Raw genomic sequence first — 18,601 nt, 5'->3', positions numbered from 1 at the left:
ATGCATACAGCCCTAGATGTTCCCTCATTCCACACAGATTAAACACACTCAAGAGCCTGGCCAAGTCTTCTCTGAAAATTCCTATCAATTACACCTAATTCAGCTTTCTCTTTAAACCTTCATAGACCTTGAACTTACAACTTGATACCCATGTTTTATATTAGGAATTGCAGATTTGAGAGGCATTTACATTGTTTGAAAGATGATTTTTTTCAGTTCTTACCAATGACTAATAAGGTTTATTAATTGTCCCACAACCGGTATCCTTAAACACTCAAACTCTTCCTACTGTGACTATGGACTTTCCTGCCCTGGCTGTCTTCACACCATGATTCTCACATCTCAGCTTCTTGAGCAGGTAGGAATGCAGGGGTGAGACACCAGAGCCTGGCAAGTCCTGTGTTGATGGAGGGTTGGTTCTGAACTAAAGACTCAGGCTGACCAGGCAAGCTTTCCACCACTGGAGCCATGCCACCTTCAAATCTGAGCTTCCCCACTCTCAATCTTACTGGAGTTTAAGCTCAGTGTTCTGTCTGCCAGGACCAGTGGCCCCACACTTGTGCTAAGTGTATGAATTCTCGAGATGGTGAGGGCTGGGGCAGTGGACAAGTGATGTCATCTTTCTCTTCCTTCCCAGGTCCTCTGCTTCCTGGATGCTGTGATTGAATAGACAAAGAAAACTGCCCCCAGACTCCAATTTATTCCCCTTTCCAGCAAGCACAAAAATAGAATCCTGCTTGATTCATAGATAGCAGTTTCAGAAAAAGTTTCCTATAACCCAGAGGTTACACAAACAGGAACGAACATTCCATGAGTCGCCTTATCAGAGGAGGACTTCTGAACCCTAGTTAGCTTTTGTTTGTGGTTTTTCCCAACTGAAGAATGTTTCCTCCCTTAACTTGCCTAGGAACTGTTTGTGGTTTTTGCCTTTAAAAAGACTATGTAAACCCTGATTAGCAATGGCTCCTGAGTGGAGCAGCTGGTGTTTTCTAAGATGTGACCAATGTTGAAAGGCTTTGTCACACACATCACATGGGTGGAGCCTCTCTCCCATGTGTGTCCTCTCATGTACCTCAGGCCTGGAGACCCATCTAAATGACTTGTGGCATTGTTTGCACTGGTGGAGTTTCTGTCCTGAGTGGATTGTCTTGGGAGTCTCAAGACATGAACTACGGCTGAAGGATTTGCTGCAAGTGTGGCACTGGTAGGGTTTCTCTCCTGTGTGACTTCCTAAATGAATTCTCAACTGGGATGAGCAGTATGAGCACAGGCCACACTGCTGGCATTTGAAAGGTTTCTTCCCAGAGTGAATCCCTCAATGATTTTGGAACCCAGAGTAGCAGGGAAAAGTTTTCCCACAGTCTCCGCATTCATAGAATGGCTTCTCACAATGGATTCTCTGATGCCCTGAGAGGGAAGAGAATTTGCTGAAGGTTCTCCCACATGCTTTATGGGGGAACTGTGACTCTGTAGATGGCCCGTCTGAGACAAAAAGGAAAGAAATCCTTATCCTTCACTCCTGACATCCTAGGTACTCAGGATCCTTAGAACTAAGGATGACAGTTCAAAGGCAACCATGGATGGAAAGACAGATTATTTTTTGTTTAGTTTTTTTGTTGTTGTTTTATTTTTACAGGTTTTTTTTTTTTGTTGTTAGGTGGGGGATTGGACTCTGGGCCTAAGCGTTGTCCCTCAGCTCTTCAGCTCATGGCTAATGCTCTACTACTTTGGGACACTGCACCAATTCCTCATTTTCTGTTGGTTTATTGCCCATTAGAGTCTCATGGACTGTGCTTGTGGGGCTTGATTTCAAGTGTTACCCTAACTTTTAGACTCTATAATATATAAGATTAAGTGTGTGATCCACTGACGCGGGGCTTTGGGATTCTTTGTCTCCTGTAACGCATCGGAGATCCAGATGTGAAGCTGTGGCTCAAGATGAAGAGCATACGCCTGAGCATCAGAGGTCAAGGACAGCACTGAGGCCCTGACTTCAAGCTCCACGACTGGTCAATTCAAAAGTCAACCATAACAAGCATTTTCAGTTTAGCCAAACTTTGCAGTCACATTGAGGGCCTTCATGGCCTTTAGACGTGTGTTCTGGGGTACTATTATGTTCATTTCCACTTACTTATTCTTTCTCCTGAAGTTTCCTTTTTCCTCCCTCTCCAGGGCTCTTTGCCTTACTGCAGACATCTGATCGGGTCTGGTGTTGAGACAGCAAGACCTGTGCATTGCATAAAGGGGAAGGCGTGAGTGTTGCAGAGCAGGAGAGAAGACGGACACCATGTACCCCAAGGGATTATTTCCAGATGGGGCATTTGTGACACCAGGACACACCTGCAATTTCACACCCTGGCTCCAGCATCCAGCTGCCAATGAGTCAAATGTGCAGGGTGAATGGGAGGTGCTGAGATGGGGACACATTTTCCTCTGTCACTGAGTGTCTGGCATTTCCACTCAGCTGCAATGAGCCTGCAGGCTGGTGCCAGTGACTCCTGCCTGTCACCTTCCCTACTCAGAAGATTGAGAACTGGAGAATCGCAGTTCAAAGACAGCCCTGGGTGAATGCTCATAAGAGTGCATCTCCAAGAAACCAGCAGGATGCTGGAATGCATGGATGGTAAGGCATCCTGTGTATAGCTCTTGTAAGGCCTTGGTTACTGTCAGTATATGTACTATGAGTCACACACACACAAGCACATCGTAATGAAATGAAGACCACATAGTAACTTCAAATGTTGAAGGTACAGCATGGAAAGTTATGAACATGAGATTGTGGTTTACCTTTTGTTGGTATTGTGTGTGATACTTTCCCTGAGCAAATTCCACTCAAGACTATTGCTTTACCACTTTGAGCTCTACTACCCTGTTTCTAGTGTTTCCTTAGAGACTAGGGACTCAGGATTGTGTCTGCCAGCTTCCTGAGGATTAGAGGAATGGATGACCAGTGTCTAGGAAAATATTTGTCTTTTCATTCCATCCCATTGCAAGGCATTCAGAAAATGAGGGTATCTGAGACACACTTGCAAAACGCGTGTAGTCTTTTCTTTGTCCTTTTTGCTTTTGAAGGTCCCTGTACTGAGGTCAGGGCCTGGGTACTGTCCCTGTGCTTTTGTGCTCAAAGCCACACTGTACCTCTTGAGCCGCTGCTCTACTATGACTTTTGTTGGTTAATTATAGGTAAGAGTCTCTCAGACTTTCCTGCCTAGAGGAGCTTTAAACCCTGCTCCTCAGATGGCAGCTCCTTTGTAAAGAGGAAGACAGGCATGAGCTGCCAGCACCCAGCAAAGCTGGCACTGATACACAATATTCTACAAAGAAATGGTGAGGATGAGCTGGATATGGGGACAGAAGATCCTCATCCACGGAGACGAGGTTCTGGTCCAGCATGACTTCCCTGTACAGAGCCCGCTGAGCCGGGGTCAGGCAGTGCCACTCGGCCTCAGAGAAATCCACAGCCACGTCCTCAAATGTCAACTGTGCAAAGGAGGAAAAGACAAAAGTGAATATTTGGGCTTTGCTCATGGGCAGTTTTGAATACATGACACAGCAGATTGAGGGACTTAAGTTATGGTTCTTATATGCATGAGGGAAGTGGGTGAATTTAAATACATATGATGCAATCAGTGGAAGTCTCTGTTGTGTAGAGTAGCCATGTGAAATATGCTATCACATTTTTACAATCATTGCATGTAAGAATATAAGAAGCTGTGCATCAGTGGCTCATGCCTGTAATCCTACTACTCAGAGTTTGAGACTTGAGAATCTCAGGGTTCACGAGCCAAGACGCCCCCACCTCACCCCACCCAGAAAAAGCCTGAAGTGGTGGTAGGGTTAATGGTAGAGAAGTAGCCTTCGGATTATCCAAAAGATAGTTTCTAGGCCCTGTGTTCAAGCACCAGGGCTACCAAAGAGAGAAAGAGAGAGGGAGAGGGAGAGAGAGAAAGAGAGAGGGGGGAGAGAAAGAGGGAGAGAGAGAGAGAAATAGAGAGATACAGACAGAGAGAGGAAGACAGGAGACAGAGAGAAAGAGAGAGAATGTGAGAATCTATCAAAATATTTAAATACTATGTGCAGTCTGTCAGATCAGAGTGCATTCAAACTAGAGAAGAATAAATGAGAAAAGAAATATTCCACCACATAGAATCTAAACAATACATTGTTGAATGATGAATGAGTGAAGAAATATAAAACCTTCACCAGATTCACTCCTGTGATCTTTGCTACACATGGCTCAAAGCCAGCCTGATCAGGAACCTGAAGGAGAGAAAGGGTAGAGCATTATTGTAAAACAATTTAATAATGCCAATATTATATTACAATATATAGAGAAGGACAATGGTAACGTGAAAATATGTGCGTTATTCCTGTTTCTCAGGGTTTACTTAATGGACCACGCTAAATAATAGCATTAAAATTATGTAGAAAGTTATTAGCGCCGTGAATTTGTTTGGCACTGAGCACAGATGAACATGTAACCAAGTACAGAATGAAAACAAAAGCTGTAGAACCCAGAGCCGCTTTGGGATCTGCAGCTGTCAGGACAACACATCTCCATCAAGCACAGCTGGGAGCCTTCCTCCCCACACCAGGGCAGCAGAGGAAAGAAAGGAGTGAGGAGGGGAGCATGTCCTATTGACTTCACTTTCTACTTTTTTTTTTTGCTCATAAAGGTGAATTATTTCTTATTCTTCTCCCTGCTGGGGAGAGCATTTTCTCCATTCTGTTCTCTTCCCCCACTCTGTCTGGACAAACTCTCATGAGGAAGTTCTATCTTACACACTAGTAAAGGATTTAAGTGAGCTCACTGACCCTGGGATAGGCATTTCCAGTTGCTGTTTGGAGAGGAAATAGGGCCTCTACCATCTCCAGAGAGGGAAATGTTTGGCAGAGATGAAAGGATAGAGAAGTAGAGAAGTCAATATGTGTCTTCATGATTTGTGTTATTCCTATGAGAAGACCTCAAACCCCTTTCTCACTACTTCCCAGAGCTAAGCACCTGAGCCAGGACTTTAACCCCATCCAGAAATAACCCTGTGACATTCCAGCAGGAAGTGGGCATCTCTCTGTGACCTGAGCTGCAGGCTCCTGGGAAGCAGCCATCACCTCCTCCTCTTCTTCCTCCCCCTCTGCGTTTCCTCCCTGAGTCAGATGACCTGAATCAACCCCTCCTAGCTCTGGAGGGTCTGCTTTTAAGACACTAACCAATCTCCTCCCCTGCCTTCCTCACCACAGGTGAAGGCGCCTGGGGCTCTGGGGTGCAGACTCTCCCATCCTGCGCTGTCACCATGTGCATTCCCAAGGGAGGAGCTGGGAGCTGGAGACTGAAACATGACTTCCTCCATTGCTGATTCCTGGCTGCTTCCCCTGCCTGCAGAGGTAAACACGTTACAGCCATGGGAAAGTGAGTCCAGGGAGCTACATTTCCTGTACCCATTCCTGGACTGTATTTCCTATACTCATTCAAGTGCTCCCAGCCTGATTCCCCAGCCATTCCTGAGCGTGCAGTACCCAGGTCACCTCTTCTGAGTAGTGTGTTGAAGAGTTTCATGGACTTTCTGTTCCAGCCTGGCTTCAAAGCATGATCCTCAGATACTGGCCTCCTGGGTAGCTGGGAGTACAGGTGTGAGACACCAGCACCAGCCCCAGGCCATTTAGGGTATGCCACGCCCTAAGACCAAACAACTACCAGCAAAGAATGGTGTAGCTAGGTAAGGTCTGATTTATCACTGAGGGACAAATGTACACCTTCCAGACAAGGAAAAATTGACACAATATATCTTCACCAAATACCAAAAGGCACTCTACTCATAAAAAAACAACAAGAACACAATACTGGCAGAAAAATGGCCCCTCAACAGAGAACCAGATAATTATAGTAAGAATTGACAAGTCAAAGCATCTAAGAAGGGGGTTAACATGACAGGAACTACTAAACACCTCTCCATCTTACCTCTCTAAGTTAATAGACTTATCGCTCCAATTACATGACATAGCTTGATTGTTTAGCTCAAAATGCAAGATCTAGTTTTCTGCAGGGACACATCCTGCCCACAAAAACTAAAATTCTGAAAGTGAAAGACAGGCGTAAAATTTATCAAGCAAATGGCCACGATAAACAGGCTGGAGATGCAGGGAGCGGACGGGGAGGAGACGGGACAGCGTAGCGGGGTTCGGAGCTCGAGCCTGGCCGCCTGTGGCCTCACCCCTGAGCCACTGGGGGGGGGGGAGGAGGAAAAGGAGGAGGAGGAGGAGGAGGGCTTTGCATACCCATGAGTGCTGTTTCAGTGGGTCCTGTTTAAGGCTGTCCGAAGGTGGCTCGGGAGCGTCTGGGTTCAGTGCAAGCTTGGGTGTGAGGCCCTTATCTCCAGTTCACCAGCAGAAAACCAGCAAGCAGGAAATGCGGATGGCAGAGTGGGAGAGCACCAGGCAGGAGTGAAAACACTAAGGAGGAGCGCTCTGGGCCTGAGTTCAAGCCTGGATACTGGCAAAGCCGTGTGTGTGTTTAATCCTTCTGAGCTGTGTTGAATGCTCCCTTTGTACGTGCACCTTCAGAACTGACCGTGGGCTCATAAAGTTTCCAAGTGTTCCAAAACTCATGCTGTGAATTACTCTATCAATGTGCGCTGTGACTCACATATGTCCCTCTTTCCTTTTACCACTTACTGTTTTGTGCTGAAGTTTGTGTACAAACAATATGTAAATTGTTATGCCCAACGGAGGGGTCCCCCAATGAAGACCGCTGAGATCGAGGAGTCAGAAATGCACCAGCAAGGGTTTCTTGCAGGATACCAGCCTGGCTGGGAACTCACCCTCTAGCTCGGAGGAGGGAGAGTTACCAGTTACATTTTGCACAGTCTTTTTAAAGGCAAAAACCACAAACTGACTGCTTGAGCCAGCAGAAATGACAGTTTTAGTGTTAGACCCCCGACTCAGCGGGACGTCTTCCAGACGGAGCCCCCTTCCCAAGGAACAGCGAGTCCACGCAGTCGGATGCAAACAGCAAGAGGTTTATTTGGGAACACGGGTACCCGGGGCAACAAGGTCTCCTAGGAGACTTGCGCGCCTAGGCTGGGGAGAGGGGGATATTTATGGGTGGCTGAAGCAGGTTACAGAAGCAGAAGCATAGTTACAGGGTAATGATTGGTTATAATCACATTAGGTAAGACTCAGCTAGGGGTTTATTGGATTTTCCACTTGGTTAAACAGGCAGTTGACTGCATGTCTTGTTCCTGGCCATATTTTATTGTTTTATTCCTGGAATTTCCTCCTCTTATTCAGGTTCATAAGGTATACAGTTTCACTGACTCGAACCAACTCAAACCGCAATCATTCAACATCCTGTTGGCTGTTTTCCAGCCCATTGTATAAACTGCAGCTACTTGCACTATTCTAAAGGCCATTCTTTTAAGACTTTGGATTTCTTAGTATTAAATTGGAAGATGTTTGTGTTGTGAAGGTGATTTAGAGTGGTTACTATTGGTTACTATTACATTATGGGGAGATTTTATATTTCTCATTAGGTTCAAACCATAGGTATGTCTTGCACGTACAGTTTTTCCTTATTCTTATTCCATTTATCATTTTATGCAATTATTTAGCAAAAATCATTTAGCAAGCATTCTTACAGAATCTTTTACAAGCCATTTTTATAACCTAATGAAAGGGCCTCATGAAATACAGAACTGAACACTTGTTGAGAAGTTAATTTTCACTTAAGGGTTTTATTAAGAGAGTATCTGAGGGGGACTTAGGGAGATTTCTGGTCCCTCATAAATCATTCAAAGAGATAAGAAGGTGACGTAGCTTAAAGGAAATGTTTATAGCTTCTTACTACTCCTAAGGACCCATGTCTAAAATCTGTCTCAGAATGAATGTGGATGAGGTAGGGTGCTTGGCGAACTTTCAGTTGCCCTCTCCTGTTTTTCATTCTCACCCATCCCATTCTTCTCAGGAGAAAGGCATCCTTTTCCCCACCATCCCCCAACCAGAGGTCTTTGGCTTCACTGGCCTGAGGCATGACATCCTCTGAGTCATGCCATAGAGAGGCATGGTTACTGAGGGTCGTTAGTGCATCAAAGATGAGCCTGCACTGTATGCGGGACTGGACCCTGAAATGTCTGTGCTTTTGAACTCCCAGGTCCTCCCTACCCTGGAGAGACTCAAGAAGTGAATGGAGAATCCGTTGGTTCCAGGACCTAGATAACCACTTTTGAAGACACCCTTTATTAGTGGCTGAAATTGCTGACTAGAACATTATTAACTAGGGCCTGTCTGGAAGATAAAAAGAACACCCCTAGATTGCTGTCAATTCCTTTAAACAGAGGAAAATAGTCAAAGTTCAGGTGATTTCTGGTCTTGTTTTATTCTCTCCTTTATTTGCTAATGAATTTGTACTTGCTTGTTTAAAAACTAATGACTTTAAGGGCCGGGAGCATAGCCTAGTGGTAGAATGCTCGCCCAGCATGCACGAAGCCCTGAGTTTGATTCCTCAATACCACATACATAGAAAAAAATGCTGGAAGTGGTGCTGTTGCTCAAGTGGCAGGGTGCTAGCCTTGAGCAAAAAGTGTTCAAGGACAGTGCCCAAGCCCCAGGACTGGTAAGAAATAAAATAAAAACAAATGACTTTAATGTCTAGAGATTAGCAAATTTAAATTTGTAACTGTAAGACAATAAAGTGAAATAGAACTGGCAACATACTGCTGCTCAGTGCACAGTTACAAAGTACCTGGAGATTTATTCATTAAAAAGATAATCAGCTTCGGAAGAGTCCCTGTTCCCTGAGATCAGGTAGGAGTCCTCCATGTTCTTTATGAACCAATAGTGGGAAAAGTAGCATTTGCAGGGCTGCCCTCTTCCAAGGGGAGCTGACCCTGGAGGATGTGGCTGCAGAATTCAGCAGCCTGGTGTCCCTGGGTGAGAACGGTGACCACCCAGATGGCTCTGTGGGGTCCTTATCCCAGGCCCTGCCCTCCTCAGCAGCCAACAGTCCTGGAAGGTGTGCAGTGTGTACAGGCATCTACAGGTGCCTAGATCCTCAGCCCTCCCTGAGAAGAAGAGTGGGTATAACCTGTCTACTGAGGGTTGGCTCACCTGCCCAGCGTGCTGCTATATGCCCCATGGGTGCATGCCCCGTGCGCCCATAGCGACAGAGCAGACAGGCGAGGGCAGTTCTCCTGTGAAGTATAGAAGTGAAGGAACTCTCATTTCACCTCAGTGGAGGAAATGAGTTCTACAGACTTTTAAGTCAGTGACAGCCATGGTTCTCTGAGTGAAAGAAGGTAGGCCTAGGGGAGAGATGACAGTGGACAGGTAGGGATGCTGAGGGAGAGGGGCCAGGTGCTCACGTCCCCAGTGGACAGGGAGAATTCCCTGGAAATCCAAAGGTCTGAGAATTTGTAGAACTTCACCATGTTGTATGGAGGAGACTAGGAAAAGAGTTTGTCCACAGATGTAAAAAAAGGGGGGGGGGGCGGGAGTTTGTCCTAGTGGTAGAGTGCTTGCCTAGCATGCACAAAGACGCCAGTTCAAGTCCTTGGTACCACGTGCATAGGAAAAAAAAAAGCTGGAAATGGTGCTGAGGCTCAAGTGGTAGAGCTCTAGCCTTCAGAAAGTCCAAGGACAGGGCCAGGAGTTTGGCCTAGTGGTTAAAGTGCTTGCTTAGCATGCATAAAGACCCGGGTTCGATTCCTTGGTACCACATACATAGAAAAAAGCCGGAAGTGGTGCTGAGGCTCAAATGGTAGAGCTCTAGCCTTGAGAAAGTCCAAGGACAGTGCTCAGGCCCTGAGCTCAAGCCCAGGACTGGCAAAAAAAAAAAAAAAAGCACAGCACACATATAAATTCATTCAATAATCATTCCATTTTTAAAAACAAGATGCTAATTTCATTATTTAAATGATGAAAACAGACTACATGAGTGGATCAAGAAATTATGTAAATATTGTATCATATATTGTTTAATTTTATTCAGTCATCAGGAATATGAGAATATGTCATTCGCAGAGAAGTGGATGGATTTTAAAAAATAATACTGAGCCAAGTAAGTCAGACCCAGTGTTAGGGTCCGTGATCAAAGGAACGAGTCTGACACAAAAGCGGAATTTGGAAGTTAAGTTAAACAGAGTTTTATTCCACGCCTAGCATCGAGAATCATACTGACCGGTCAGGGCCGCCTCTAAGATGTGAGAGAGCGACCCCGCCTGATCTTACAGGCTACTTTTATAGGCCCCAGCCATGTGGTTGGGCTGGCCATATACAGGTGGCCAATGGAATTCAGCATGGTTGATTGATGGCTGGGGCAACCACTGACACCTTTGCTGTTTGAACTGACCTATCATCTCGGTGGGCTTCAGGCACACTGCTCTGATGACAAAGGAAGGGGAGGGAATTCCCTGGCAGGCCAAGGGGGGTGGGGTGGGGAGGAATTCTGGTAACTCCACCTGGTTTAGCTGCTCTTGTAATCTGAGATGTTATCAGAGATTCTGCAGCCCCTGCCTCAGGTCAAGCCCTTTGTCATAAAGATGGGAAATGCCTAGAGTGGATGGATTTGGGGAAGTCAAGAAAGGGATCCCCTTCACCCAGAAAGATAAAGATCTTCCAAAATAGGGAGAACCAACATAGTGAAAATGGCTATACTGACAAAATTGATCTACAGATTCAACGCAATCCCCATCAAATCCCAAAGACGTTCTTTACTGAAATAGAAGATACAATCCAAAGGTTCATATGGAACAAGAAAAGACCTAGAATAGCCAAAACAATTGTGGCAAAAAGAGCAATGCAGGTGGTATTACAATACCAGACTTCAAACTCTACTATAGAGCCGTAATAACAAAAACCACATGGCACTGGCACAAAAACAGACCAGAAGATCAGCGGAACAGAATAGAAGACCCAGAAATAGAACCACATACCTATAGTCAACTTGTATTTGACAAAGGAGTCAAAGACAGTGGAACAAACGCAGTCTGTTCAATTATTGGTGCTGGCAAAACTGGGCAGCCACATGCAGAAAACTAAAAATTAACCCTAGCCTTTCGCCGTGCACAAGCATTAACTCAAAATGGATCAAAGATCTCAATGTCAGACCAGAAACTGTGAAACTGAGTTCCAGGAGAGACACTGGAACTCATAGGCACAGGCAAAAAATTCCTGAACAGGGCCGGGAGTTTGGCCTAGTGGTTAAAGTGCTTGCCTAGCATGCATGAAGACCCGGGTTTGATTCCTCAGTACCACATACATAGAAAAAAGCCAGAAGTGGTGCTGAGGCTCAAGTGGTAGAGCTCTAGCCTTGAGAAAGTCCAAGGACAGTGCTCAGGCCCTGAGCTCAAGACCAGGACTGGCAAAAAAAAAAAAAAAAAAAAAAAAAAAGATTCCTGAACAGAATCTCAGGGTCACAACAGATTGGAGAGAGACTCGATAAATCGGACTTCCTAAAAACAAAAAGTTTCTGCACACATAAAAGCATAGCTACTGAGGCCGGGTGTTTGGCCTAGTGGTTAAAGTGCTTGCCTAGCATGCATGAAGACCCAGGTTCGATTCCTTGGTACCACATATAGAAAAAAGCCGGAAGTGGTGCTGAGGCTCAAGTGGTAGAGCTCTAGCCTTGAGAAAGTCCAAGGACAGTACTCAGGCCCTGAGCTCAAGCCCAGGACTGGCAAAAAAAAAAAAAGCATAGCTACTAAAATAGAAAGACAGACAACCAACTGGGAAAAGATATTTACCAATAATACATCTGACAAGTGCTTAATATCCAGTATCTACAGGGAACTCAAGAAACTAATCCCCCCCCCCAAACCCATCAAACCATTCACTAAATGGGCAAGGGAACTAAAGAGAGACTTATCAGAAGAAGAGATTAAAATAGCAGCAAAGCATATGAGAAAATGTTCAACATCCATGGTCATAAAGGAAATGCAAATAAAAACAACCCTAAGATACCACCTTACCCCAACAAGAATGGCCAAGATTTTGAACTCAGACAATGACAGTTGCTGGCGGGATTGTGGAGAAAAAGAAACCCTACTACACTGCTGGTGGGATTGTAAACTAGTTCAGCCATTCTGCAAAGCAGTGTAGAGGTTCCTGAAAGAACTGAAAATAGACCTTCTCTACAATCCCACCATACCGCTTCTGGGCATCTACCCTGAACACCATAACCCAAGATATGATAAGGACACCTGCTCAGCTATGTTCATCTCTGCACTATTCACAATAGCCAGGCGATGGAAACAAGCCAGATGCCCTACTGCAGATGAATGGTTACAAAAAAATGTGGTATATATACACAATGGAATTCTACATAGCCAACAGACAAGATAAAATAATGGCATTCTCAGGGAAGTGGATGAATCTAGAGCGAATCATGTTGAGTGAGACAAGTCAAGATCAAAGGAACAAAAGGCGCATGGTATCCTTAATATGTGGCTATTAGATCCAAATAGTACAAGAGAGAGGACTCAATATTTGCATACCAATGTTATGGACATGGTATTGGAAATATAAACATAACTTCATGGACATAAAAACCTATGACTGTAGACACAATGTTTTATTTCATAAATTAATATGTATCTATGATATACAAACCCTTAGCCTAATTTTGATTATGTTCTAAAAACTAAGTGCCTGTGATTGTATATAGAGATTCCCTTCTTGAATATTCATTTGTTAAACATGTCATTTGAAATATGTTGTAAGAATCAATGTTAATAAATTCTTTAATAAAAAAGTGCCAAATTTGTCAGTATTGCATGAAAATAATTATGTTAATTCTTTTACTGTAGCATAGATTCTTTTTTTTTTGCCAGTCCTGGGCTTGAGCTCAGGGCCTGAGCACTGTCCTTGGACTTTCTCAAGGCTAGAGCTCTACCACTTGAGCCTCAGCACCACTTCCGGCTTTTTTTCTATATGTGGTACCGAGGAATCGAACCCGGGTCTTCATGCATGCTAGGCAAGCACTTTAACCACTAGGCCAAACTCCCGGCCCTGTAGCATAGATTCTATTTACAAAATGTTTATAAAGTTTTATGGATTTTTACAGTGAAGTGTTTACATTTAATAAAGAACTGTATGTATTTTAAAAAAGCACAGCACACATATAAATTCAGTAAACATTCCTTTTTAAAAACAAGACACTAATTTCATTATTTAAATGACAAATTGGATCCCTTCACATTGCCATAAGGTCATAGATACTCCCATCTTTGACTCATCTACCTAGGGATTAGTGTTTCTCCCTGAGCTCCACCACTTGAGCCAGCAAGTCTCTTGATGACTTCTTTAAACAATGGCAAATTACCCATACTACTAGCATCCCTCATAATCCCAGAGGACAGGCAATAGTAGAAAGATATAACCATGTCCTTAAATCTCAATTAATAAAACAAAAAAGGGGGAATACACTCCCCCCCATGATCAGCTAAAGATGGCTTTGTTTACTCTCAATATTTTAAATTTTGCCAAAGGGGAAAACCTCTCACCCTTCCAGAAATACTGGACAACCTCTATTCCCTATCAAACTGTCTATGTCCAGTGGAAGGACCCCCTTAATGGGGAGTGGAGGGGCCTTGACCCCCTCATTACAGCTGGAAGAGGATTTGGTTGTGTTTTCCCCACTGATGAAACAGAGCCAATTTGGGTCTCTGCAAGGGATCTTAAATATTGTCCCCAAATATGGAGGGACCCCAATAATATTGATGAGGACCCAGAAGGCTCTCTGCCTCCTGAGGATATCTCTCTCTCTCTTCTTTTTCAGAATAAATAATGGACCTTACAGTGCTGATCCTGTTTCTTCTTGGAGTCAAGATACCCATCATCAACTTCCTCTGGACCGGACTGCACAGATGGCTACCCTATGTCCTTCCATTTCTTGGTCCTATACTCCTCTTGTTCCTACTCTTAACTTTTGGGCCCTGTGTTATCAATAAGGTTACAATTCATTCAAAGCAGGATAGAATCCATTCAGTTGATGAACGAATCCATTCAGTTGATGAACGTACAGGTGCATTACCAGAGGCTTGCTACCAATGCCAACGACCGCTATGACCAAGGAGAGCCCAATGACGAGGAGGGATCCCTCGACTCCCCTTAGATGTCTCCCCGAGAGCCAATGACGGGTAAGATCTCTGGAGCGGGGACAACCTAAGACAGGCCCGGGGGTGATTTGTACTGTGGGACAGAAGGCCGCAGAGCACTCAATGACGGGTAAGATCCCCTGAAGGGGACGACCTAAGACAGGGGTTTTGCGCACTTGTCCCCCCTGTTCTAATAAACAAAAAAGGGGGAATTGTTGGGGCCTAGCCTCCATCTCTGAGGCCTGATTCTGGCTCAGCTGCAATTAAAGGGCTTTGTCCAGGCATTCGGTCCTTTGCATACCTCTCTTAAGGCATCTCTGTGTACGTGACTCGATTGAACCCCCCGCAGTTTCGCGGGTCTCGCAGCAGCTCAAGTCTCACGCGCTTTCCTGCACCTGTCCTGCCCACTACCTGAAAGCCCCACCCAGACCCTTAGTGGTAGCACAGAGGCCCTCTTCCTATTGGCTAGCTTCCCAGTGCCCACCTTCTCCTACCCTAACAGTATATAACTAATTGTCTGACGCAATAAAGTGAGGAGAGCATCGGAGAGCATCTGAGAGATCAGCAGAGATCAGAGAGAGATCTGATGCGCTTTCATGGTTAACACTGCTTCTGACTCAGGTTTTTTCTTCCCCGGTGATTGGGGGAGGGCTGGGTCTTCGACACTTACCATCTCGCTCGGCTCCCGGGGGACTACAGGCTGGCCCTGTGTGTCCCTCCCCGTCCCCGTGTTGCTGCCCCGGAGAGGAGCAACAGTCCAGTGCTCGTGGTTGTAGAGCTTCCTCTCCCCACGTTGAGCAGAGAAATCAACCTCGTCAACTCACCGCAGCTCACCTCCCGAGCCAGCAACTGTCCCTAGGGTGGAAGAACACATTTTTAAAAGTCCATGGACAGGAGCCGGGAGTTTGGCCTTGTGGTAGAGTGCTTGCCTAGTATGCATGAAGACCCGGGTTCGATTCCTGGGTACTACATACATAGAAAAAAGCTGGAAATGGTGCTGAGGCTTGTAAGACCCCCGACTCAGCGGGACGTCTACAGAAGGAGACCCTTCCCAAGGAACAACGAGACCACGCAGTCGGATGCAAACAGCAAGAGGTTTATTTGGGTACACGGGCGCCCGGGGCGACAAAGTCTCCTAGAAGACTTGCGCGCCGAGGCTGGGGAGAGGGGAGTATTTATGGGTAGCTGAAGCGTGGTTACAGAAGCAGAAGCATGGTTACAGTGTAGGGATTGGTTAATTCAAATAAGGCTGGGGGTTTATTCTGGGCAGTAGTGGAATTTTCCTTTTTGGCTAGAGAAGGGCTTACGTGTCCTTCTTCTGGTCATAAGATGTTTTTCACATACTCCTTATCTTACTCCTTATCCTGTTTATACAATTTCAGTTCTCGGTCACTCTGACCGTGAACATCTTGCTGGTTATTTTTCAATTTCTTTTTATAGCTAAACACCAGCTGCTACAAAATGGAGTCACTTCTGCTATCCCTGGTAATTATAGTTAAAGCTATACATTTCTCAGGCTCAAGTGGTAGAGCTCTAGCTTTGAGAAAGTCCAAGGACAGTGCTCAGGCCCTGAGCTCAAGCCCAGGACTGGCAAAAAAAAAAAAAAAGTCCATGGACAGATTCAGATCCAGCTTTCTTCATAAGAGGACAGGAGTGACTTTTTGTGCACCTGACACCACTGTACACAGAACTGTAGGAGAACTACAACAAACAGAATCCATTCCTGATGGGTGTGAAGCAATATGAAGAGCAGCCTGGTTTAATCATTGCATCTTTAGGCTCCGTCAAGTTCAGCTCTCATTCTTTCTCCAGGAGTTTCAGCCGAGCTCTCTGCAGGGCTTTTAGAAAATGACTCCGTAGTGGACAGATTGTCAGAGTTGGGAGACGCCCCTTTCTCCACTTCCTGGCCTTTGCTGCATCCTTTCCCTACTTGCTCTGGATCTTTCTCTATCCCAGAGTACCTTGTCCTGGCACAAGCACTGGCTCAGCCCTGCTTGCCTCCCAGCGGGGTCTTCAGACCTAAAAACTAAGTGCTCAGCAGAGCCCTGGCCTGGAGACCTGGTGGGATGGGACACACACCTGGATGTGACATGAGCATGGGACAGGAGATAGAGTCATCTCTGTGACCTCACCTCCCTTCAGAACAGCAATTACGGCCTCCACATGCAGGCACTGACAGGACAGGCCTTGGGAGCTGAGAAAGTTTTCCGAATCCCATTCCCAGCGGCTAATTACCCAAACCAATTATGACTTCCTCATGCCTTGAGTTTTTCTCATTAGCGGATGTTAGCTGCATCCAGGTTTCCTGGCACTTCCATCCAAGTCAACGCCTATTGTAGCGCCTCATCCTCATCCTCCTCTTCAAACAAATTCAGTGGCTTTCCTTAGAACTGTTTCTCATACTGCATATTACTTGTGTGAAGCTATGTTCTCTTCTCTTGTTGCTTCTATCAGATGTGGGGCTTGAACTTGTAGCCTAGGCACTGTCTCTGAGCTTTTGTGCTCAAGATGAGCACTCTACTGCTTTGAACCACAGCTCCACTTCTGGTTTTCTGGTGGATCATTGGAGAATCTGATAAACTTTCCTTCCTGGGCTGGGTTGAACCACGACTCTCAGCTACCAGCCTCCTGAGTAACTAGGAGGACAGGCCTGAGCCACCAGCCGGGCTGAAGCTCTGGTGGTCTTGGTGCATTCATGCCATACACATTGGGTCACTCCTCTCCATCTGCCTACCCTCCAGCTCCACAGGTGGAGCTATTTCTCCCAGAGAAACACAATGCACACATCTGAGCAGAGGCAGGGGAGAGGGTGTTGGGGAAGAAGTCTCCACTGCTTGGCTTTTCTAGCAGAGTTGCCGGTGCTGTGTGAGCAAGGGAACAGAAGGTCCCATGGGAAGCCCACCCCTCCCTCCTCACCTCTCCTCACTCACCTTACCCAATCTCATCCCACCCCCTCCCTCCTCACCTCTCCTCACTCACCTTAGCCAATCTCATCCCACCCCCTCCCACCTCACCTCTCCTCACTCACCTTACCCAATCTCATCCCACCCCCTCCCTCCTCACCTGTCCTCACTCACCTTACCCAATCTCATCCCACCCCCTCCCTCCTCACCTCTCCTCACTCACCTTACCCAATCTCATCCCACTCCTTCGCACCTAATCTTCACTGCCCACCCCACTCCACCCCTCCTCACCTCTCCTCACTCACCTTACCCAATCTCATCCCACCCCATCCCTCCTCACCTCTCCTCACTCACCTTACCCAATCTCATCCCACCCCCTCCCTCCTCACCTCTCCTCACTCACCTTACCCAATCTCATCCCACCCCCTCCCTCCTCACCTCTCCTCACTCACCTTACCCAATCTCATCCCACCCCCTCCCTCCTCACCTCTCCTCACTCACCTTACCCAATCTCATCCCACTCCTTCCCTCCTCACCTGTCCTCACTCACCTTACACAATCTCATCCCACCCCCTCCCTCCTCACCTCTCCTCACTCACCTTACCCAATCTTATCCCACCCCCTCCCTCCTCACCTCTCCTCACTCACCTTACACAATCTCATCCCACTCCCTCCCTCCTCACCTCTCCTCACTCACCTTACCCAATCTCATCCCACCCCCTCCCTCCTCACCTCTCCTCACTCACCTTACCCAATCTCATCCCACCCCCTCCCTCCTCACCTCTCCTCACTCACCTTACCCAATCTCATCCCACCCCTTCCCTCCTCACCTGTCCTCACTCACCTTACACAATCTCATCCCACTCCACCCCACCTCACCTCTGCCTTCCCCGCCTCTGCACCCATCCCTGGGCACCCCACGTGGGGCGGGGGGAGGAAGCCGGGCCTGCGTGGTTCCCTGGATCTGAACTTGGGGTTCTGGGTCGATGAGGCAGAGGGTCCAAAGAAACACTGCCAGGAACACAGGAAGAGAAGACAGGGCCTCCAAGCAGGCGGCAAATAAAGGAGGAGGTGAGGGCTGTGCAAAGAGTCAGCGGACAGAGCAGAGGGGAAGCAGAGAGACCGCTCCACTGGCTCCAGGTACACCCAGCACACCTCCCCATTCCTGTGTCATCCCCTTGGCATTTACGCCGTCATGGCATCCGTGGATGGCGACTATTTCCTCCCCGCTTGGTTAGCTGGAGTCCAACTTAACTTCAAGACGGAAAACCTTGTTCAGCTTCGGATTTTCTCCAAACTCCTGCCTCGGTTTCCATTCTTTGTGTCCGAATCTTGTCACGAAGGCTGCAATCGAGATGACAGTTCTGCTGCACGCGGACGACGCCACCCCGTCATCCTCGCCCCGGAGAGGCTGAACTCTGAGGCTGCGGTTCGGAGCCAGCCCGGCGGGAAAGGCTGACTGTCTTCTCCAGTGGATGCCTCAGAAACAGCCCTGGTGGAGCTGCTGAGCACCAGGACTCCGCCCCTCCGCACCTGGCCGGACCCCGACCTCTCCCTGGACCCGACGGCCACGCCCCTCGGCCTTCCGACCCCGCCCCGGCAGCGAGGCCCCGC

The sequence above is a fragment of the Megascapheus bottae genome, chromosome 31, assembly GCF_031878675.1.
Source record: "Megascapheus bottae isolate mThoBot1 chromosome 31, mThoBot2.hap1, whole genome shotgun sequence".
NCBI lineage: Eukaryota > Metazoa > Chordata > Mammalia > Rodentia > Geomyidae > Megascapheus > Megascapheus bottae.
Note: the sequence above shows the minus strand (reverse complement) of the source record.